At 46.6% G+C, this 24,810-nt stretch overlaps 1 long non-coding RNA gene across 2 annotated transcripts; it reads left to right on the top strand.

Moving 5' to 3' along the window:
• The first annotated feature begins 2,308 nt into the window (after positions 1-2,308).
• On the top strand, positions 2,309-21,073 carry LOC142905845 (uncharacterized). 2 transcript variants are annotated; one of them, XR_012929842.1, is made up of 4 exons: positions 2,309-2,476; positions 14,868-14,958; positions 18,077-18,199; positions 19,016-19,447. It is a non-coding gene; the product is annotated as an uncharacterized LOC142905845 (long non-coding RNA). The 2 variants fall into 2 exon arrangements; XR_012929841.1 differs by lacking the exon at positions 19,016-19,447 and adding an exon at positions 19,928-21,073 and having other exon boundaries at positions 2,312-2,476.
• Positions 21,074-24,810: the final 3,737 nt, after the last annotated feature.

The raw sequence follows: 24,810 nt of genomic DNA, 5'->3' as shown, positions 1-24,810 counted from the left end.
TGGCAAAGATGTTCCATTAGGGGGGTCCACGTTTCACAAGCGTAGAGAAGGGAGGGAATGACTGCGGCTGAGAAGACCCGAAGCTTCGTGTGGAGCGACAGACCAGGTAGCTTCCACACAGCGTTACGCAACTGCTGAAAAGATAATGCCGCTCGACTGATTCGGAGTGAGACCTCTGCTGTTAAACCGGAGACGGTCATGAGCACACTGCCCAGGTATGGGAAACTTTCCACTCTCTCCACAACTGCCCCATCACCGATTGGGAGTTGTGGGGGTGGAGTGCTCGATGGTACAAAATACCCAGACAGGTGCTTCGTTTTGGTGGGGCTGATGGTAAGGCCCCACCTCTTAGTGGCACACTCCAGTTTTAGCAGAAGCGCCTCCAACTCCTCCTCTGAGTGAGCCGCAATTATCAGGTCATTGGCATACATAACTTGGTTGACCAATAGGGAGCCATCCCTTGACGGCATCCGGGCATTGATCAGCCTCCCACTGTATCTGTACCAGATGGAAATTCCTCCGGTACTGCTACTGAAGGCTTCACGAACTACGTGGTTGAAATAGATGTTAAATAATGTTGCAGCCAGAGGACATCCCTGTCGCACCCCAAGGTGAACAGGGAATGGCTCCGACTCCCGGCCATGTAGTTTTACCCGGGTCCGCTAACCATAATGAAGGTCCTTAAAGATCGTGAGCAGCGGGTCAGGGACTCCGAAAGCACGAAGAACCCAGAGCCCAGGCCTACTGATGGTGTCATAGGCCTTTACCAGGTCAATAAAGCAGAGATGAAGGTCTTGTTGGAATTCCCTACACCTCTGCTTTAGCAAACGGACAGAAAATATGGCATCTGTGCAGGACCGCCCTTTCCTGAAACCACATTGGGGCTCCGCAAGCCTCTCCTCAGCATGCCTGGTAAGGCAGTGTTGAATAATCCTTGCCAGGACCTTTCCCGGCACACTGAGTGAGATGCCCCTGTAGTTGTTACAGTCTGTGCGTTCTCCCTTCTTAAAGATGGGGATCACCATGGCATCCGATCACCTCACTTACACCACCATCACTAATACCACCAACACCAACACCACCATCACTAACACCAGTAACACCACCACTATCACCACTACTAACAACCACAATCACTAACACCACCATCACTAACACAACTAACACCACCACCATCACGAGCACCACCACCACTAACACCACCAACATTAACACCACCACTCCTCCCCCTGCCAGTATGGGACACCAAAGACAAAGATCCCCGTAGAGACTTAACAGGCTGTAGGGGCAAGTGCTGTTAGCCAGCAGTACGTATGAAGGCCGGCACGACACACGAGGGTGTTGGATTGCCAGGACCACGCCCGGCCGCCTTTGTCTCCCCAGTGGCGATCTTTACACACCACACCAGGTACTCATTCGAGGTTAAGTCGATCTAGGGGAGGCCCAGCACCGGTTCAGATAATCGTTACTGCTGTTGGCCTTTAGAGGGAATCCAACTCGGGGACGCCGGGTTCATAGCGCAGCGCGCTGTCAGCTCCACGACCGTTCCACACACACACAGACTCACACAGACTCACACACACAGAGAGACTCACACAGAGCGTCTCACACACACAGACTCACACAGAGACTCACACACACACAGAGACTCACGCAGAGATACACACACACAGACTCACACACACAGACTCACACACACACAGAGACTCACACAGGGAGACTCACACAGAGTCTCACACGCACACAGAGACTCACACAGAGAGACTCACGCACACAGACTCACACACACACAGACTCACACACACACAGACTCGCACAGAGAGACTCACACACAGACTCACACAGAGAGACTCACACAGCCTCGCACAGAGAGACTCACACCACCACCGCCACCACTCACCCACAGCTCGGTTCCACTCCTGCTCTGGGGTCTGTCCGGGCCTCTCTAACGGCCAAACTGCCAATGGGAAGCACGTGGCACGAGACGCGGGGGCGGTACAAAGTAACCACGCCCCCGTGACGTCAGAGCCATGAGCTCCTCCCCCTCACACCTGAGCTCCTCCCCCCCTGCTCCCCATGCGCGACCACGCCCCATGGCCCGATATTTCCCTCCCCCTCGCTACCCCCCCTGCCCCCCCCGCCCCTCCTCGTGACCCCCCTTCCCCCCCCGCCCCTCCACATTCGCAACCCCCCATGCCCCCTCACAACCCCCCATGCCCCCCCTCGCGACCCGCCCCCTCACCCCCCATGCCCCAACCCCCTCCCCTCGTCACCCGCCCCCTCACCCCCCATGCCCCGCCCCCCTCCCCCGCTGCTACTTCCGCTTAGGCCGGGGCCGAGTGGAGGCGGCGCGCGCTGTGGATTGTGGGTGGCGAGCGGCTGATTTGGATTCCAGCTCACGGCCACCGTCAGTGGCTCGCAAAAGCTTCTGAAGCGGCGGCTCGCTGGGCCTCCTCTACGTCGACTCAGCCTGAAGGTGAGAACCTCGCGCGGTGTGTCCACATCAGCAGTGGCGGCGGCGGCGGGGGGAGACAGAGGAGGCGCCTGGCCCACAGCCGTCACGTTCTGCTGAGTTTGCTTCAAGCAGAGCTCGGCCCTGCTGCTGCTGCTGTTGAGAGGCACTCCCAGAGGGCCGTGTGGCTGATGGGAATTATAGTTGTGGTTAAATTATAGTTGTGGTTACAGTTCATAATAACGGTTTTTGGGTTAGATCGCGTTTATTTATAAATGTGTCGTAACCCTCCACCACCCGACACGGCCAATCAGCAAAAAAAGTGTCACGTTGACAAAAGACAAATAATTCACTACTTTAGCCCAGTACTCAAACTGTAAATGTGGATTCACTCTTCAACACACCGGTGGGCTAAAGTAGTGAATTATTTGTCTTTTGTCAACGTGACACTTTTTTTGCTGATTGGCCATGTCGGGTGGTGGAGGGTTACGACACATTTATAAATAAACGCGATCTAACCCAAAAACCGTTATTATGAATAATATTGGTCGCGAAAGCCTACGTGTTAAACTGTGGTTACAGTTGTTGGTCGTGGTTATTGTTGTGTGGTTGTTATTGTGGTGGTTGTGCAGGTGGTGGCACACGAGTTAACCCATAGCACCAGGGTCTAGCCCTCCTCTTGTACCTAGCCAGGCAGAGCAGTCAACCCATGGCACCTGAGTCTGGCCCGTGGCCTCCTCCTGCACTTAGCCTGGCACAGCCGTCAAACCTTGGCACCTGAGTTATTGTGGGGACATCACCGCCACGTAGTGGTGAATGGCGACAGTTGATGTGTGTGGGCTTGTGTGTGAGTATGATGGTGAATGCGTGAGTATGATGGTGAGTATCATGGCGAGTGTATCATGGTTAGTTAGTAATACTGAGTGTGAGTTTGACTAATTCTCCTCTCTCTCGCTGTCTCTGCTTTCCCCCCTAACTACCTCGCCTGGTGTACAGGAGGTTGTGGGTTCGACCCCGACCCTGATGCCTGCTGTATATTTGGAGTTTGCATGTCTCTGTCTCTCCCCGTGGTCGTGTGGACTTTTTCTCCGGGTCCTCCGGTTTTTCCCTCCACATTTAGAAACATTCGTTTAAAGTTTTTACTTAAAACTTTCGTGACTGTGATGATGAGCCACTTCGTTGAGCTATCATTGGTGCCAAATCGCTTCTGAAGAAGAGATGTTTAGCTCAGTGGACCTTAGTCTAGTTTTCTCTCTCCTTCCCGAGCACAAAAACAAGCAGGAGCAGGGGTAGGAGCATTCTCCACTTAGTGGTGGTGATGACGCCACGGCGCTTGTGCCAGGATATGTGCACCACAGATATCCATCACATAGAGACCCATAGAGTCATCACACATAGACCTATACACTCACCACGCACATACCCTCAGACTTGCACAGAGAACCATAGACTCACCACAGAGACCCATAGACTCATCAGACAGAGAACCACAGACTCAAACAGATCCACAGACTCGCACAGAGCCCTATAGACTCACCAAACAGAGACATAGACTCACCAAACAGAGACATAGACTCACCAGACAGATACCCATAGACTCAATCGTACCCATACTCACACAGAGACCCATAGACTCACCACAGAGACCCATAGACTCACCACAGAGACCCATAGACTCACCACAGAGACCCATAGACTCACCACAGAGACCCATAGACACATCAGACAGAGACGCATAGACTCACCCCACAAAGACGCATAGACTCACCCCACAGAGACCCATAGACTCAGAGAGAGACCCATAGACTCACCAAACAGACCCATAGAATCACCACATAGAGACCCATAGAGTCATACAAAAACGCATAGACTCATCACACAGAGAACCACCGAATCAAACAGACTCGCACAGAGCCCTATAGACTCATAAAACAGACACACATAAACTCACCACACAGAGACCCACGGACTCTCACAGAGACCCATAGACTCACCACACACAGATCCATCGACTCACAGAGAGCCCCAAGGGCTCGCGTGTGTGGTTATTTAGTTGAAGGTGGAGGGGGATTACCAGCCCCTTGCACCCATCCAGAACTCCCTGTTGCCACTGTGTGGCTGCGAGGCGACGTGAGGTTTACAGCTGGTCAGGTTTGGCGCCCCCCCCCCCCCCCCCTAAAATGGCATTTCTCACAACCACCGCCGCGTTATCGACCGTCGCCATTCGCCAATATGTGACAGTGACGTCACCACGGCGCCTGTGCCAGGCCAGGTGCACTTTGAAGCCACGTGAAGTGTCGAAGGCTCGCTGACCGGAGGTCCTGGAACAGACCCAGGTGCCATGGGTTGGCTGACTGAGATGACTGGCAGATGCACCACCTGTACCCCGTACTGTGCCAAATTGCTGCATATTTATCATCCGGTGTTCCGCTCGTTGTTGTGAGCGTCACTCCTCCGTTGTTGGTGGAGGGCGACTGTCTCCAACTGCCCAGTAGAAGCGTCCTTCACGAGCCTCCCCCGCAGAGGCCGATCCCGACACCGCTGGTACCAGTCGTCGGCAAAGCCCACTCAGCTCCATATCCTCCCGTAACGCATCAGTCCGCCTCCACTCCAGCCCATGGCGTTCCCGCCCATCCCCCTCCATCCACCCACATACTCACCTACCGGCTTACTGACGCACTCACCCACTCATATCTGCTCACGCACCCACACATTACATTTTAAATGCAGGCCACGCAAAGCATCGTGATCAGTTTACACCAAAATCTACTCTCAACCACTTAAACCACATATTCGTGAATGATGCGCACCCTAATCTGCCACTACGGTTGTGTGCAGGGTGTTGTGATGTCACGTAGTACGACGTTTCTCCTGGTCCCCCCCTTCTCCGTTATAACGCGCCGTCTATCTATGGCCTCGTCGCATTGGCCTTCATGGACGAGTGGTGATGGTGAAAGATGATTCAGCGGTGGACACTGAATTTACCGGGGCCCCATTTAACGTTTAGGTGACACGGGACACGGTACGTGAAGAACCTTTTATCTTTCGATTTAAAGCTTTCGTGACTGCAATGATTCATCTTCTTTGGTTCTTTCGGTAAAGTCACGTAGAATTAGAATAAAATAATAAATTGATAAAATAAAATAACACAATAATATTCTCACGACGTTTCGGCCACAACACAAGCGGCCTTCATCGGGTGAAGGGACGAGACTGTCTGGTAGGACAGCGCTGGAGTGTTGTCCTACCAGACAGTCTCGTCCCTTCACCTGATGAAGGCCGCTTGTGTTGTGGCCGAAACGTCGGGAAAATATTATTGTGTTATTTTATTTTATCAATTTATTATTTTATTCTAATTCTACGTGACTTTACCGAAAGAACCAAAGAAGATGAACCTTTTATCTGTCCTATAAGCAGACTCCTCTGCGTGGGATATTTAACACCTCTTAATGCACAGACAACAGCCAACTCAGCCTCGCCTGCCGGAGGAGCTCACTGATGATCGGACAGTGCCCAGATCTCTCAAGCATCTGTGAGCTACTCGCACACAAAGATCCCCCGTGTAGCCTTTAACAGACTGTTGGGGCAAGTGCTTTATAACATCATCAAAGGGGCGCTGCAATATGATGCAATCCAAATCACCGATCAGAGATTTTCCTATATATGGTCTTTGTTGATCGTGAATCAAGACTAATTGTATTGATTCCACTCAATCGATCCTGCAGCAAGCTCGAAATGTCCGATTTTATCTGCAATATTCTGCGTTTCACAGATCATACAAAGCAACGGTATTGATGCCCGATTTGTATGAGCGGGTGGGTGGCAGGGTGAGTGGGTTTTTGAGTGGGTGAGTGAGGGTGTGGGTGGCTTTAGTAGTTGAGCGGGTGGGTGAGTCAGATAATGAGGCACCGCAGTGGCGAGATGTTAACTCCCTCGCCCAGAATACAGGATGTAATCAATTCGATCCCGACCCTGAAGCCTGTATATTTGGAGTTTTCATCTTCTTCCGTGGTCGCATCGATTTTTTTTATTCCTTGGGATTTGTTTTACACGTAGGCTTTCGCGACCAATATTATCCATAATTGAGGGTTTTTTGGGTTAGATCGCATAAATATATAAATGTGTCGTTAAAACCCACCACCACCCGACACAGCCAACTAGTAAGGGTTGTCACGTAATCAGAACATGCCAATTTATCACTAGTACAGCACACCGGTGTGTTGGAGAGTCAAGCCACAACATTTACAATCTGAGTACAACTTTTCGCCAGTAATTACAACTAGCTTCATCAGGCGACAGCCAGATTTGTGGAGAAGTTAGTCTGTTTTGTTCCTTATAAAGAGGCATAGATGTGGTGACCACACTTTGGCGCTCTTGATGCAAAGTGGGGAGGGGGGGAGAGATTAATGAGTCAACGTACATTATGCATGCGCATTATGTGAACCCTTTGCGCTTGTCCTTCTGGTCCATTGTGTGCATTAAAATAGCCGGGTTTTCCCTCCGCATTTCAAATCAACATGCGTTTAAAGGATTTGAATGCAATAAATGTTTACGTGATAAGCCACTTCGTCGACCTATTATTTGTAACCAGGTCACTTGCTATACCTCTGTGTGCCTTACCTGGTAAAAAAAAAAATGTTTAGTTTCAGTTTATTGGATGGTTGAGTGGGTAGGTGGGATTTTGAGTGCGTGGGTGGGTCAGTTGGAGATTGAGTGGGTGTCAGGGTGAGTGGGTGGGTAAATTGGTGAGTGAGTGTGTTTGAGATCCAGTGGGTGGGTTTGTGAGTGGGTGGGTGAGTAGGTGGCTGAGTCGGAGTGTGGAGTGCCATGGTGGCGAGATGTTAACTGCCTCGTCTTTTATAAACGAGGTCATGGGTTCGATCCCGACCCTGACGTCTGTATATTTAGAGTGAGTGGGTGTGTAGGTGGGTGCATAGGTAAGTTCTTGAGTGAGTGGCTTGGTGTGTTGATGAGTCAGTGGGTTAGTGAATGAGTGGGTTTGTGAGTGGGTGAGTGAGTGTGTGGGTGGCTTTAGTAGTTGAGTTGGTGGGTGAGTCAGATAATGAGGCGCCACAGTGGCGAGATGTTAACTCCCTCGCCTGGTATATTGGAGTTCGTAGGTTCCCCCCAACCCTAAAGCCTGTATACATTTGGAGTTTGCATCTTCTCCCCATGGTCGGGTGGAATTTTCTCCGGGTTCTCCGGGTTGTCCCTCCGTATTTAGAAACATGCATTTATAGAATGTGGCTGCTATAACGTTCTACGTGAAAAGCCACTTCATTGAGCTGTTATTTGTGGGCAGATTGCTTCTGATAAAGATTTATATAGCTGTGGGCCTTACCTGGAAAAAAAAATCGTTTTAGTTCAGTGTTTTTTTATGATTGGCTGGGTGCGTGGGTGAGCGGGTTGGTGTGTGGGTGGGTGGATGAGTGGATGGGTGAGTAGCTGGATGCATGAGTGTGAGTTATAGATTGAGAGAGTGGCTTGGTGAGTGTGTGAGTGGCTCGGTGGTTGAGTTTGTGGGTGGTTGAGTAAGTAGCTGGTTGAGTAAGTGGCTGGTTGAGTTAGTGGGTGGTTGAGTTCATGGGTTGTTGAGTTAATGGGTGGGTATTTGAGTGGGTGGGTGTGTGGGTTCATGGATGGGAGAGTCGGAGAATGGAGCGCCATTGTGGTGAGATGCGAGCCACTTCACCTGGAAAACAGGAGGTTGTGGTTTCGATCTCGACCCTTCTGCCTGTATATTTGGAGTTTGCACGTTCTCCCCTTGGTCGCATGGATTTTTCTCCATGTCCTCCGGGTTTTCCCTCTGCATATAAAATCAACATGCATTTATAGGATTTGGCTGCAATAAATGTCTACGTGATAAGCCACTTCGTTGGCCTATCATTTGTAACCAGGTCACTACTGAAAGTGATGTACAGTATATAGCTCTGTGACCCTTACCTGGTAAAATAAAATTAGTTTAGTTTATTGGCTGGGTTGGTGAATGGGTAGGTGGGTTGTTGTGTGCTTGGGTTGGTGGGTTAGAGATTGAGTAGTTGTCAGGGTTGAGTGGGTTTGTTGTGAGTGGGTGGGTGAGTGGGTGGCTACGTCAGATAGTGGAGTGCCATTGTGGCGAGATGTTAACTTCCTCGTATTTTATGCAGGAGGTTGTGAGTTCAATCCCGACCCTGACGCCTGGAAATTTGGAGTGTGCATGATGTTCCTGTGGTCGCGTGACATTTAATCAGAGTTCTCCGGGTTGTCCTGCTGCATTTAGACACATGCATTTATAGAATTTAGCTTCTACGTGAAAAGCCACTTCATTGAACTGCTATTTGTGGTCACGTGGCTTCTGAAAAATATCTATTTTGCTGTGGGCCTGACCTGGTAAAATAAAAAAAAATATTTAACATTTAGTTTAGTTTGTGGATAATTGGGTGGGTGGGTGAGTGGGCAAGTGCATGGGTGAGTGCCTGGGTGGGTTTATGGGTACTGAGTGGCTGGGTGAGTCAGTGCCTGGATGCATGTGACGGTGGGTATTTAAGTGAGTGGGTGACTGTGTGGGTTAGTGGGTGGGAGAGTCATATAGTGGGGGGCCACAGTGGCGATATGTTAACTACCTCGCCTCGTATACAGAAGGTTGTGGGTTCGATCCTGACCCTAATGCCTGTAGATTTCCCTCCACATTTAGAAACATGTATTTAGAGGAGTTGGTTGCTATAAATGTATACATGATAAGCCACTTTTTTGAGCTATAATTTTTGGCGATGGTGCTTCTGAAAACGATATTTATAGCTCAGTGGGCCTGACCTGGTAAAATAAACCTGGTTGAGTTAGTGGGTGGTTGAGTTAATGGGTGGTTTAATTATTGGGTGGCTTTATTATTGTTTGGTTGAGTGATGGGTGGATGATTAGTTATTTGGGTAGTGGGTGATTTGGTGAGTCGGTGAGTGGCTGAGGGAGTGGGAGGTGGTTGGGTGAGTGTGTGGGTTAGAAATGGAGTGGGTGGCAGGGTGAGTGGATGTGTAAGTGGGTGAGTGAGTAGGTGAGTGGCTGGGTAATTAGGTGAGTGGCTCGGTAAATTATTGAGCAGCTGGGCGAGTAGGTGAGTGTATGGGTGAGTGTGGGTGGGTATGTGGTTGGGTGAATGAGTGTGTGGGAAGGAGGTTAGGTGGGTAGTGGGTGGGTTATACATTGAGTGAGTGCGTTAGTGACTGGGTGAGTGAGTGGGCAGGTGGGTGGGTGAGTGAGTGGGCAGGTGGGTGGGTGAGTGGGTGGGTTAGCAATTGAGTGGCTCGGTGAGTGAGTGCTGGGTCGGTGAGTGGGTGAGTAGGTGAGTGTGTGGGTGTTAGTTAGTGGGTGGGTGATTGATGGGGTGGGTGTGTGAGTGAGGAGATGGGTGGGTGGGTTGGTGAGTGCATGAGGGAGTAAGTGGGTGGTTGGGCGAGTGCATAAGTGAGTGGGTCAGTGAGTGGGTGTGTGGGTGTGTGTAGATTAGTTTGGTATGAGATTGAGTGGGATGCTGGGTGAGTGGTTGAGAAGATAGGTGGGCAAGTTAATGAGTGAGTGGGTGGGTTAGTGGAGGGGTGAGTGACGGGTTGGGTGAGTGAGTGAATAGGTGAGTGACGGCTGGGTGGGTAATTTAACATGGGAAGTTGAGTGGGTAAGTTAGCGTGTAAGTGAGTGGATGGCTGAGTCAGAGAGTGAGGCGCCAAGGTGGTGAGATGTTCACTATTTTGCCTAGTATACAGGAGGTGGTAGATTCGATCCCGACCCTGTCGCCTGTATATTTGGAGTTTGCAAGTTCTCACCCGTGGTCGCCTGGATTTTGTTCTAGATACTCAGGGTTTTCCCTCTGCATTTAGAAGCAACATGTGTTTAGAGGATTTGGCTGCAATAAATGTATCTGTGATAAGCCACTCGTATATCTATCATTTGTAGCCAGGTCTATTCTGAAAAGGATCTATATAGCTTAATGGGCCTTGCCTGGTGAAATAAAAAGTAAATTTCAGTTTAAAGCTTTCATGACTGCAAGGATTCATCTTCTTGGTTCTTTCGGTAAAGTCACGTAGAATGGGAATAAAATAATAAAATTAAATAAGACAATAAAATTCTCACGACGTTTTGGCCACAACACAAGTGGCCTTCTTCAAGTGAAGAGACAGGTCTGTCCGGAAGACAGAGCTTGAATGAACGCTGACATGCAAGGACCGCGTCTATTAAGCTGTGTGGGCGGAGTTAAAATATGAATTTGCATGTTACCTGCATCACCTCCGGAGAGGAGGAGGGAGGGGGCTGGGAACACAGGCAGAGAGGAAACAAGAAAAGGGGCAAGTGCAACAGCCAAGGTGCGCTGTTGTGTCCTGAGTTGCCTTATGACTATGCTGTAAACTGGACTACTATATAATACAATATTATACCTTCCAATCTAAACTACATTGTATAACATCATATCATAGACAAATTCCACTTTTGAATTATACAATGCGTTACTTTACACTACCCTATACTTTAGATTATAAACTATTAGACTTGTGATATTACACTATGTCTTATTCTATGAACCCAACTATATACCACACTGATGTATATTCATTATGCAATTACGATGCTATATATTGCCTTATGAGTTATGTTAAACATTACAATGTTATACTATTAATTATTATACTACATGTTGTAAACCATACCATTGACCGTGGTGTGAGAAGTATTAAGAGGCAGTGCCAGCGAAAGGGCTGCGGTCTGAAAATCACCATAAAATACAATCAATTAAGAACCGAAATGGTTTAAAACATCTTTCCAATGGTTACTAAGCCAGAATCCATCTTCTCGGTTGAAATTGTATCTGTGCTTGTATATGTGGATGGCCTCATGAACGAATCTCTCATGGTAGCCGGTTGGCTTGCAAAGAACCTCTGTCTTGGAGAAGTCAATGTCATGTGAGCCCACTGAATTATAACAGTGATCTGCCACGGCAGAGGAGTTCGTCCTACCGTGTTTCAAGTCTGCTTTATGTTCGCGGATGGGGTCTGATATATGTCGTGTGGTTTCTCCAATGTAGCTGCTACCACAGACGCACTTTAGTTTGTAAACGCCCGGGTACTGTATGTCTGGAACCACATCCTTTACAGATGGAACCAGATCACGGATTTTTTTGTACTGTGTTGAATTGGACCTGGATTTTGTGTTTATTCAGGATTTTGGAGATATTTTTGTGACCCCCGCAATGTACAGTGAGGGAAAAAAGTATTTGATCCTCTGCTGATTTTGTACGTTTGCCCACTGACAAAGAAATGATCAGTCTATAATTTTAATGGTCGGTTTATTTGTGGTGAAGGTTGTTTTGAAAACGAGCTACGTAGCTCATTGGGCCTAACCTGGTAAAATAAACATAATTTAGTGTGTAGGTGAGTGGGCGGTGGGTGAGTGAAATATTGGGTTAGAGATATAGGTGGGTGGCTTGCTGAGTGGGTGAGTGGCTCGGTGGTTAAGTTAGTGGGTGGTTGAGGTAGTGGGTGGTTTAATTAATAGGCGATTTAGTTTGTGAGTGGTTGAATTATTGGGTGGTTGACTGATGGGTGGGTGAATAATTCCGTGGTAATGGGTGAGTAGATGAGTGGGCGGGTGGTTGGGTGAGTGGGGGATTAGAAATTGAGTGGATTGCAGGGTAAGTGGATGTGTAAGTGGGGTGGGTAAGTAGGTGAGTGGCTGAGGGAGTGGGCAGCTGGTTGGGTGAGTGGGTGGGTTAGGAATTGAGTGGGTGGCAGAGTCAGTTGATGTGTAAGTACTGGGTGAGAAGGTGAGTGGCTCATTGAGTAAGTGAGTGGATGGGCGAGTAGGTGAGTGGATGGATGAGGGAGTGAGTGGGTGGGTGAATTAGTGGGTGGGTGAGTGGATGTTTGGGTGGGTGGATGAGTGAGTGTGTGGGTGAGTGAGTGAGTGAGTGTGTGGGTAGGTGGTTAGGTGGTTAGTGTGTGGGTTATAAGTTGAGTGGGTTAGTACCTGAGTGAGTCGGCGGGTGGGTTGGTGAGTTCGTTGTTGGATGAGTGGGTGAGTATTAGTGGGTAGGTATGTAGGTGAGTGATTGACTGTGTGGGTGGGTGAGTGAGTGAAGAGATGGGTAGGTGGGTTGGTTGGTGGGTGCGTGAGTGAGTAAGTGGGTGCGTGAGTGCATAAATGGGTAGGTGAGTGAGTTAGTCGGTATGAGATTGCGTGGGTGGTTGGGTGAGTGGTTGAGAATTAATTTTGATGAGTTAGTGGGTGGGTGAGTCGGTGAGTGAGTGGTTGGGTTAGCGTATGGGTAAGTGAGCAAGTGGTTGGGTGAGTGTGTGGGGTAGTGAGTGATTGAATAAGTGGGTGAGTGAGGGGCTGGGTGGTTGGCTTGGCTAGTGAGATTGTGGGTGGGTAAGTGAATGGGTGAATGGGTGTATTGGTCGGTGAGTGTGTGAGTAAGTTAGTCGGCACGTGATTGAGCGGGTGGCTGGCTGAGTGCGGGAGAAGATGGGTGGGTGAGTTAGTGGGTAGGTGAGTTGGTGCGTGGTTGGGTGAGTGAGGGGGTGGTTGGGTGAATGGGGGAGTGACTGGTGGGTGGGTAAGTTAATGTGGGAGGTTGAGTGGGTGAGTTAGTGTGTAATTGGGTGAGTGGGTCAGAGAGCGGGGTGCCACTATGGTGAGATATTAACTACCTCACTAAGTATACAGGAAATCGTGTATTCGATTCTGACCCTGCTGCCTGTATATTATGAGTTTTAATGTTTTGCCTGTGTCTTCGTAGATCTTTCTCCGGGTCCTCCAGATTCATCCCTCCCCATTTAGAGTCAAGATTTGTTTAGAAGAAATGTCAGCTTGATAAGCCACTTCGTTCACGTATCAGTTGTAACCAGATCACTTCTAAAATGTTTTATATAGCTCTGTGGGGCTTACCTGGTAAAATACAAAATAGTTTAGTTGTAGTTTATTGGATGGGTGATTGGGTAGGTGGGTAGTTCGGTGCGTGGGTGGGTTAGAGGTTGAGTAGGTGGCAGGATGAGTGGGTGGGTGAGTAGATAAGTGGCTGGTGAGCAGGTGGGTGGATGAGTGCATGAGTTATAGATTAAGTGGGTGAATGGGTCAGTGTGTGATTTGGGGCATGAATAGGTGATTGGGTGGGTTAGTGGAGTGTTGAGTGAGTGGGTCGTTGAGTTAGTGAGTGGGGGGTATGCAGGTGGGTTCGTAGGTAAGTGGTTAAGTGAGTGGCTGGGTGTGTTGATGAGTGAGTGGGTTTCGCGATTGAGTGGGTGCCACGGTGATTGGGTTCATGAGTGCTTGGCTGGGTGTTTGAGTGGGTGGGTGGGAGGCTGAGTCAGAGTGGAGCGCCAGGGTAGCGGAATGTTAACTCCCTCGCCATTTGTATAAGACATCGTGGGTTCGATCTCGATCGTGACGCCTGTATATTTGGAGTTTGCATGTTCTCCCTGTGGTTGCATGGATTTTTCTCTGGGACCTCCGAGTTTTTCATGCATATTTAGAAATATACATTTAGAGGCTTTGGCTGCTATAAATGTCCACATGATAAGCCACTTCTTTGAGCTATCATTTGTTTGCCACGTCGTTTCCGACAAGGATCTATATAGCTCAGTGGGCCTTGCCTGGTGAATTTAAAATAATTCAATTGTAGTTGAACTATTTTAAGTGAATAGGTGGATGAGTGGGTCGGTGGGTTGGTGAGTGGCTGGTTTAGTAAGTGAGAGGTTGGATGAGTGGGTGGGTGGTTGAGTTGTTGGTTTAGAGATTAAGTACGTGGCAGGGTGAGTGAGTGGGTGGTTGAGTTGTTGGTTTAGAGATTCAGTACGTGGCAGGGTGAGTGAGTGGGTGGCTTTACGAGTGGGTGGGTGGATAAGTCAGAGAATGGGGCGCCATGGTGGCTAGGAGATGTTAACTGCCTCGCCTGGTATATTGGACTTCGTAGGTTCGATCCCGACCTTGACGCCTGCTGTATATTTTAAGTTTGCATGTTCTCCCCGTGGTCGTGCAGATTTTTCTCCGGTTTCTCCAGTTTTTCCCTGCACATTTAGAAACATGAGTATTTTGAGCATTTGGCTGCTATACATTTCCATGTGATAAGCCACTTCGTTAGGCTATCATTTGTGGCCAGGTCGGTTCTGAAAAATAGCTCTGGTAATATAAAAAATGGTTTCATTTATAGTCTACATAGGATTGACTTCCCAGGAAGTAACACTCATTGTATAAACCCCAGAAGAATATTGTTTTGAGTCACCTAAACCAGAATGTGAACTGATATATTCGTATTTTCAAGCGAGGTTCTTGGCCACAGACCACCTGGACAAATATGATGTAGTTTAGTTTGCATATGAATTATTACTTGGGGTTTGTTGACATGATAAAGTTAATGTTTTCTTTGACAGGTCTATTGTGTTGTACACTCTGACAGGGGCTCAGGCTTGTTGGGGCAGCATCTGGCTGAAATGCACCTTCACAACAGGAAGATTGGAGAGAGGCTTCACAAGGAAGAGAAACTATCGGTATTGAATCATGAAAATGTAAAACATGTGGAAAACTAGGCCCACCGATCCAACCCTAGCATCATGTCAACTATGTATTATGTTGACATTCCTTCGCACTGAGAGTAGGCATGCTAATCGGATCTAATGAATATGTGTAAACAGGCGATTTGTGTGTAAACAAACACACATTTCATACAGCTGTTTATTAATCGTAAAAATCAAGCGATTGAGCTAGTGAATGAGATAGACACATGCTGTCATTATTTCATACATGAACACAACTAGCCAGCCAGCGGTCATGCTTTTCCACACCTAATCACATTCATCTCTTTGTTTTAGCCATCTTTGTGATGAAGGGAACTGTATTGTTCATGTGTGTGCAATGTACTTTTCAGAATATGAATTATGTTGGGTAATATATGAATTATGGCTATTAAAAGTATCTGTATTTAAGTCCATCAGGGCAAACTCTTCTGCAAAGGAGACTTAGAGCATTCAACATTGCGTCCCTTTATATTTTTGCTAATCGCAATATTTTTCAATTTAAAGCTTTCGTGACTGCAGGGATTCATATTTTTGTTTCTTTCGGTAAAGTCACGTGGAAGGGAAATAATAAAATAATACAAATAAAACATTATATAATAAAATTTTCACGAAGTTTCGACCACAACGCAAGCAGACGTCCTCAGATGAAGAAACAGAGCTGTCGGAAAGACAGCGTCTTAATGAACGCTGGGTAGTGTTCATTAAGACGCTGTCTTTCCGACAGCTCTGTTTCTTCACCTGAGGACGGCTGTTTGCGTTGTGGCCGAAATGTCGTGAGAATTTTATTATATTATGTTTTATTTGTATTATTTCCCTTCTACGTGACTTTGCCGAAAGAACCAAGAATATAATCGCAATATGTTCAGGAGATAAATGTCAAGGTCTGCTAGCCAAAAGAAGGCTTTAGGAGAGAGTTCATGTAGTTTTGCTATTCATTCATTAAAGGGCAATAGAGTAAATGCTAAAATAAATGTTTTCAGCTAATTATTTATATACGCTAGATTTACAAGTCTATAATGTACAGAAAATACCATGGTTGGCCAGACCATTGCTCGGCATCTGCATGTGGCTCCTGGGCAGTTCAAGTGTGGCTCTGCAGAGGCGCTGCTAATTTGTAACTCTTCAATTTAACTTTATATGAAGTGAGAACAATCTGGTATCGGAGGCAGGCCATGAGTACTCCCAGGGCACTGAGATTTCTAAAGTCAAAATTCCACAGCCAGTCGACACGAGTCAACTTCTGTATGGCTAATCTTTATCTCTTGTGGCTCCCGCGGCCATCTGAAGATTATGGTATGCTGCTGGTAGGGTCAGGAAAGTTGGTCACCCTTGGTATATATCTGTATGTGCGTTGATGATTTTGTGCAATGTTCAGCTGCTCCGTCACGACAGGGGTCCCAGTCAGTTTGAGACTGCTAAATTAAGGTTCTCATGTGTTTTACAGATTTTGATAAAAATTTCAGTCTTGAATTTCTCCCAACAGGTATAGACCCTGCGCAGGAGGATGTAGAGTATGTGGGTTTCATACGGCTATATGCTGTGGTTACATCCCACATGTGATCTCCGCTTTAAAGTCATGAAACTGGTTGTAGCCCATTTAAATTTGAATATACCCGTTTAACACGTAGGCTTTCGCGGCCAATATCATCCATAATATCGGTTTTTTTTGGGTTAGATCGTTGAAATATAAATTTGTCGTTAAACCCGCCACCGACAGCCAATTCGTAAGGTTTGTCACATAAACAGAACATTCCAATTCGTGAAGGGCTCACAAGTGACGTCATCACATCTATCCCTCCAAGGAATGAAACAGGAGGATTTCTCTATGATTTTGGCGGTCCACCTAATGATGATAGTTGTAAATACCAGCGAAACGTCATACTCAGATTGTAAATGTTGTGGATTTTCTCTCCAACACTTCGGTTTGCTGTTCAAGTAGCGGATTGGCATGTTCCGTTTACGTGACAACCTTACTAATTGGCTGTTAGGTGGTGGTAGGTTTAACGGCTCATTCATTTTTATGCGATCTAACCCAGAAAAAACTATGTTATAGATTTAATATACCCTTTTGTTGAAGGACAGCCTGGGTGACCAAAGTTTTATAGGAACGGCAATAATGTTTACTTGATTAAATTAGTTTTATCATGGAGCGGTGAAATCAGCTGTTGTTCAGATGTCAGTCTAATTAGTATTACATCGTAGAAATATGAGAGTCCTTTGTGTAATATTCTATTAACCACTGATGATGGTAACATTGGTTTAAGGTTACATTTTAAGAAGAACTAGATTGGCGTACATTTTATCTTGTGCAAGTACACAAATTTATAAAACAATATATTTGATAAAAAAATGCATATATTTTCTTCCATTGCACACAGTTGTACCATTGATAACAGGGCACACAGTTACAACTGACATCACCAGATATCACTGAAGTTCCCTCAGAGATCGATCTTGCATAACCAGTGTTCACGTAATCAGTTATGTTTTCGCTAATTACCAATTACACTCAGCCGGGTTTGAGAGACTTGTATGAATGTATGTTGAACTTCCTTTCCACCGTACATAGCCAACCGTGCTAAACGGAGGTGTGGGAATTAAGCGCAGAACCTATCGTTAGGATCAATGCTGTTGTAATTTTTTTATGAGGATATCAATTGTTGGCTAAAATGAGATGTTCAAAGACTACAGCATGATAATCGGTACATAACATGAGTGTCGAATTATGTCTTAAGAATTACCCAGCCATTTGTACGTAAAATTCAACGTTTCTGGGTGACATCTTAAGTCCGTGTTCTTCATTGCAAGGCCCGTGGGCCGGTGGCAGTCCCTGGTGTCCTTTTTACTGCGACCCCTGACGTGCAGTCCCCGACAATACACACAAGTGAAAACACCCCATCATGCTGTCAAACCCCCCAATGGTTTCAAATGTGAGATGGCTCTTTCACTGATAATGTCTTATTCGCGAAAGTGGCCCCCCTCCGAAAATGAGTGAATATCACTGTTTTAGGTCAAGGATTGGCCAAATAAAGTAGGTATTATTTGCTTATGTTTCTAAATGTCCGTAATAAAACTATATTTATGCCACCAGCTGAATGAGTGGCAGGAGGACTGGGTGACGTTCTTCTCACGGCAGCAACTGCAGCTTCAGCTGGACATGATAGAGAAGGACTACGGTGAACGGGAAACCCGCGAGCTCTGGTCTCGGCTTCAGGTTCGTAAGCTGTTTCACTCTCGCCCTTAACCCTTTCCTGTTCCGAGACGACTGCTCATTTCAGGATGGGTCTCGTTCACCACCGAATCTCGGAACCCGCAAGCGGTTCAGCGGTAATTTTATTTAGAGAGGCATAGCGCCGTTGTTTTTAAAGACATTGTACTCGCCGCAGAGCACCGTAGCAACAGGACAGCACTCTATTATAGCTGGTACCAAACTGTGCTACACACGTTCCCGCACGGCCTTGTGGGATCCTCGGTACTAATAAAGTTAATTAATATTTACTTCCTATTACGTTCCGATGACGTACACGAGATTCAGCGGTGAACGGGATGCACCCCGCAACTTGCGGTCATCTCTGAGCAGGAAAGAGTTAATACATGCAGCAGTGTAGCTCATCATGTGCACAGCCATATGGGAAACCCATTTGATCGCAGTGGGTTTTCGAGGTGACTTTAAAGGTAAAGTGGTGTTTCACACGCAGGCTTTCGCGACCAATATTATTCATGATAAAGTTTTTTTTGGCTTAGATCGCCCATTAGTAATGTTTCTGACATGAACAGAACGTGCCATTTATGTTATTGCTTCGGCACTCTGGTGTGTTAGAGAGGAAACGCGGAACATTTTAAAATGAGTACGACCTTTCGCTGGTGATTACAACCAGCATCATCAAGCAATTTCCAGAAGCGTTCTGACTTCTGGCAATTGCCTCATTGCAATTGGAGGTGGGTGTACGACGCATGTAAATTTATGCGATCTAACTCGAAAAAAACGTTATCATGAATAAAGCAGTGTTGTTTTTTGCGTGGTGTGCAGCTTCGGTTGGGGGATTTTTTCCGGGACGTAGAGGTGGTTCTGGCACTGCTCCACAGTGATATATGGACTGGGAATGCTGCAGAGATTAATGAAGGGCCCGTCATCTTTGACCCAGCCTCCTTCTATGGGCACTCGGAGTACGAGCTTGCCATCGCTGGGTACAAAAAAAAGCTACAAACAACCAAAACAATAGCAGCAACTGCCGTTCACTGCCCTGTCTGTGGCATGCAAGGTTCATTCGTATAACCTCAGTGTGGCAAGGGCTGGCTCATTTAATAAATAACAGAGACCAGGTAGAGTTGTGGTTGAGATGTCTACATGCTGAGGTCTCCACCCTCTCTATTTGCTAACTTACAAAGACTCATCCTTCCTTGCTAAGGCGTTTTGGGCAAATCCTGTTAAAGCTGATACAGTCAACAAAACAATAGTGGAACGATAAAACTATTACTTATCCACGGCACTTGAGGATGCTTGAATGTTCCAGAAACACAGTTTGTCGAACAAGGAACCCCTGTTTCAGAGACAAGTTGCCACTGATGTGCTTTACCAGAAATCCAAGCTGAAGATAATTCATTACACGTCAAATGGAATTCAAACCCTCAGAGCTGGGATATGCTTCAGTGAACAAAAACACATTTGACATGATGTTTACTGTGCAGCCATTGGTGACCAAGTTGAGACCACAGCATTCCTGCACTTAATTCGCAGGAACGTTTGTTGATAGATGGCTCACTGAATTTTGAATGGAGGACCTCAATGGCATTGGCTCGGTGCTCTGACATTGAAATTAACCTCGAGCCACTCAATTACCTGCATTACGTTGAATTTGTTAAAATTTGTTCATTGTTATGTTGTTCGTGCTGGAACAGCAGCATTGTAAGATTTTGAATGTTTGGTGTTGTTTGGGTACAGGATGTTCCAGGAGCTTTAGCTCTACGCTTCACTCATCCTACCACGCTCTCATCCCAAAGTCACAAGGCTTCGGCAAGAACCAGAAGCTCTAGCAACTCTTCCACTACCTGAACCACTGGAATTACTTTGGGACAGGATACCGAGGGTAATCCATCTCCACCATGCGCAGTCTCCTCAAGTGAATGAACGGTGCAGGAAATCGTGGGCTATGGTGTATAACTATAAAAATTCTTATCGGCCATGATATACATTGTTGAATAAAGGCCTTCCCTAAGCCACCAAATAAATCTCACAAAACTAGTCCATTTAATTGCTGTGCAATGCCCTAGGCATTCCACGTGAGTGTGACCGGGGGTCCCTTTGTTCCGCATCCTGGCCATGATATCCGCGCGAAAACTGGGTCAGTTAATGTTAGAATCAGAATCTTTAATTAGGCTGGACGAATCTGATGAGCTATGAAGCTCTTTTTTTCACAGATGTCCAGTCGGGGCGAGTCAGAAAGTTACAACAACAAACAGCAATACAAACAGATAGGAGGGCAAAGTAAAGGAACGCGAAGCAAATTTTGACTTAAAACTTTCGTGACTGCAGGAAATCATATTCTTGGTTCTTTCGGTAAAGTCACGTAAATAGAAAACAAAAAACAATAAAATAAAGACCACTTGTGTTGCGATTGAAACGTCCTGGGTTTTTTGCTTTTATTATTTTCAATTTATTTTTTATTTGTTATTTTTAATTTATTTTTTTATTTAATTTGAATTTTATTTCTTGTTTTCTATTTACGTGACTTTACCAAGAATATGAACGCTAAGCAAGTCATGAAATGAAAATATATAAGAGTTCAAATTGCATTAGTGCATCAATTCCTGCCAAATTTTTTTATCACCAAATGCCATTTTGGGCAAGGCAGCATAACAAAAACAATCCCAGATGTTTGGCTAGTACCAGTTACAGTGTATGTTTTTGTTGTTGTTTTGCTATGGGAGTAAACCCATGCAGAGAAAGGGACCAGAATTAGGAAAGCGATGCCAGGCACTCCTTCAGAAGATGCCATGCACGGGCGTGACCACTGCACCACCCTGACGCCCAAACAAATGTAATTCAAATAATCTACAATACTGGAAAAATAAACCCTATTAGTATCAACCGAATGTCTGGACAATCTGACCCCTCTACACAAGTAACAGTTGAGAGTCAACGCTGTGATGTTGTGCGATTGGTGCAAGCGACCCATCGTTGTGTTTTAATGTTGAGCGGTTAAACTTGCACTGTTGTGGGGTGAGGTCAAGTCCGATGGCTGCTTCCAGCGGTGTCAAGGTGAGCGTTTTGAAGAGGCTCGCGAAGGATGATACTTGGCAGTTGGGTGCAGTCTCCCTCCATTAACAACAGAGGACAGAGGAGCGACGCTCACAACAATTGGCTGAGCACTGGGCGTATACAACGCATGAAGTCGGCAGCAAGTTTATCTAAGGGAGTTGACCCGCACACGACAACTGGGTCTGTCCCGCGTGTTCACGCTATAACGCGGTTGCCTTCATTTAGGGAACGCGCACCGCCATAAGGCGACTTGTGAGCAGTCGACGCCGAACTACTTTCTTGAGCTGCGCGGTTGAGCGAGACGAGACGGTAACGCGGCGGCGTCCCCTCAAGTTGTTTGTAACCCAATTCTGACTGCGCTTGGACATTCATTACGGGGGAAATAGTTTTCGCTTAGCGCGGCACTTTTCAGGAACGCATCTACTGCGTTAAACGAGGACCCGTCGTACAGGTGCTGTGCACACTGTACTGGGAATCAAAATCTGTTTTGACCCTGGAGAAATCCGAAGCGCTATCAAGCTCTCACTCACAGGTGTCCAGTAAGAGGCGGTGGGGGGGTCACCAAGTGACACGCAGCTTGACCGTGGAGTAGACCGCGAGGACGCCAACGTCGCCTAGGCAACGCCGCCCCCCCGCCCCTCTGGCTCTGCCTGCCTCGCTCTGTGCACGTGAGGTGCCAACCACGTGACGCGGGCCACTGCGCGCGTTGCGTCACCGCTCACCGTGGGGGGCCCCTCCGCTACGTCCACATCGTACAGTCGCACATTCATTACTAGTTACTCTTAATCATGTTTATGGTCATCGTCATTAAAGGTGAGTTTAATAATAATACCACTACTACACAATGTGTGCATTAATATATACGGCATGAATAAAATGCACCTGTAAATATCCTAAGTAAGTTTGACCTGACATTATTGCACAACAATTGCCCAGCCACCGTGGGATGTTTATCCTCCAATGTGTATCTGGCTCTGACCTGACTTATATAAAAGTGCAGCTCTGCAATTGCTTGGTCACACCACCGCTGGTGAAAAGACTTTCATGAGAGCGAACTCTTTACGAGTATTTGGTCTACTTTTCCATATAACAATAGGTTTTACCCTTTCTGGCAATACAACAGGTGTCAAGATGTTAAAACACCAAACAGAATCCTCATTCAAGGAATCCTGTCTGCATTAACCACACGTACTTGTGGTGAACATGCAAACATGCTCTGATAATATATGCATTGTCTTTGAAACAGATTAGTCCACACCAGGAAGGTCCCATATTCTACTTTTCCACGTTGACCAGATGTGTTGGAAGAGCCGGCTGAAAGCCACACTTTGCTGCATCACACGTGACTTGCCGATCAGCTAACTGTGGTGTACCCATTTAGCGACCTATGGTCTGTGAGTTCAGTTTACTAACCATTAACAGCATGGCAGCTTTCTAATTGGCTTGTGTGACAATTAACCCATGTCATTATCTCTTGCACAGCCTGAAATAAGTTTTGGCGTCAGGGATGGAAATTATGACTCGCCCACCTGCACCTGCCTTGTGCTCCCAGACACCTAAGGACCTTACTACCGCTGTGAGAAATTGACGGGCGTAGACTGCTGCATGGCGATGATGTATTCACGTCGTTCCTGCTGTTTTCCTCTTTTGCTAGGTGATGCAATTGGTGTGCCAACACCTCCAGATGCAGTTCCGAAGGACGTGGGCATTCGGGACATGTTCGTTTTGCCTGTGATGAATGAGTTTGTCCAAACACACAGGGAAGTCAGCTTGTTCATCGAGGTGCGTTTCCCATGTTTATTTCACTCGATTGGTCGTCTGTTTGCAAGGTCATGCTCTGCCCAGAGGTCACCCACTGAGATTTTTTTTTACCGTAACATTACCGTCACTTGGGTTTGGTGATCGATTCAACAGGGCAAAAATATTTGTAAGAAGCGTAAACATGGCAACGTGATCATTGTCAGACCACGGAGGACCTTCAGAATGCCGAGTATGATCTTTAAATTGATCCTGGATGTCATTCCTGACTTACAGTACCCCGGGGTTTACAAATTGAGTTGTACCTGTGGTGATTGCTATATCGGGGAGACAAAGCGACATGTCTCTGACCGAATTCGCGAGCACAAATGAGATTTGAAACACGGCAGAACGAATTCTTCTGCTGTGGCTGATCATTGTCACAACGCTATGGGTGATCATGAGATTGTCTTCTCCGATACCAAGGTTCTCTGTAAACCTATAGGTTATCACCAGAGATGTGTTCACCAAGCCATTCAGATATACAAATACAGGCATACCTTCAACCGAGAGGATAGTTTCAAATTAAGCAACCACTGGAAGGACATTTTAAATCATACCAACCGTCAACTAATTTCTAACAGCAATTTCAAGTAGTGGTATACCAAGCATATTCCTTCCGAACTTTCTATTTCCCTTTTTTCTACTTCCCCCTGACAGCACATTCTTGCCGATCTTTAATTTTTCTATTTTTTTTCCGTTTCTATTGCACATACACAGTGACCCATCCCCCGCACCCTCTACACAACAAAAGACGGATTAACTCAGCCCCGCACCCCACCAAGGTCCCCCTACATGGCTCCTCCCACCCGCCCCCCCTTAACCTGCATTTAAGCTTTTCTATTTCCACGGTTTTCTACTCCGCACCTTACAGCACATTCTTGCCGATCTTTAATTTTTTTCTATTTTTCCGTTTCTATTGCACATACACAGTGACCCTCCCCCCACACCCTCTACACAACAAAAGACGGATTAAGTCAGCCCCTCACCCCACCAAGGTCCCCCTACATGGCTCCTCCCCCCCCTCCCATAACCTGTATTTAAGCCAGAGGTTTCCAGAGCCTCGCCACTTGGTGCAGCGATTTTTTGCTGTGACTGTTTCCACCTGAAGACGGAAGCTTGTGTTGCCTTCGAAACGTCGTGTTTTAATTTATTCTTTTATTTAATTTTAATTTATTTTTTACCTACGTGACTTAACCGAATAAAACCAAAGATTATAAAATAAAACCCCAATTCAGGACCCTACTGTGACTCAGTGTGGATTTCTTGGAGTAAGTCTTTTATTATAAAGAATTACAGGGGCTGTTTGATGACACGACTAGGGAGCTGGCTTGCACTGCGGGGAACTTAATATTCAATTTGGATTCTGCAACCCTCAATGACCTTTTTAAGTTCCATTTGTGCATGTAAAACTCGCACAAACAACCATACCCAGAAACCCATAGACTCCAACAGAGACCCATGCATTCCTACAGACACTCAGACTCACACAGCAACCCCATAGACTCACACAGAGTCCTTTTGACATGCACAGAGACCAATAGCCTCACACAGAGATCCATACACTCAAGAGACCGAAAAACTCACACAGAAATCCATAGATTCGCACAGAGGTCAATAGAATTTTAATCTGAATATTTATTTATACTGGATGAATCTGATGAGCTATAACGATCTGTTTTCACAGACGTCCAATCGGGCGGGTCAGAACATAACAAAAATACAATACAAAAACACGACAGGGAAGGTAAACAAATTGTTTAAATATA

Source organism: Petromyzon marinus, chromosome 59 (genome assembly GCF_048934315.1).
Source record: "Petromyzon marinus isolate PM22_M1 ecotype Great Lakes invasive population chromosome 59, UKy_Petmar_22M1.pri1.0, whole genome shotgun sequence".
In the NCBI taxonomy this organism is placed as follows: Eukaryota; Metazoa; Chordata; class Hyperoartia; order Petromyzontiformes; family Petromyzontidae; genus Petromyzon; species Petromyzon marinus.
This window is presented reverse-complemented; position numbering and strand designations above follow the sequence as displayed.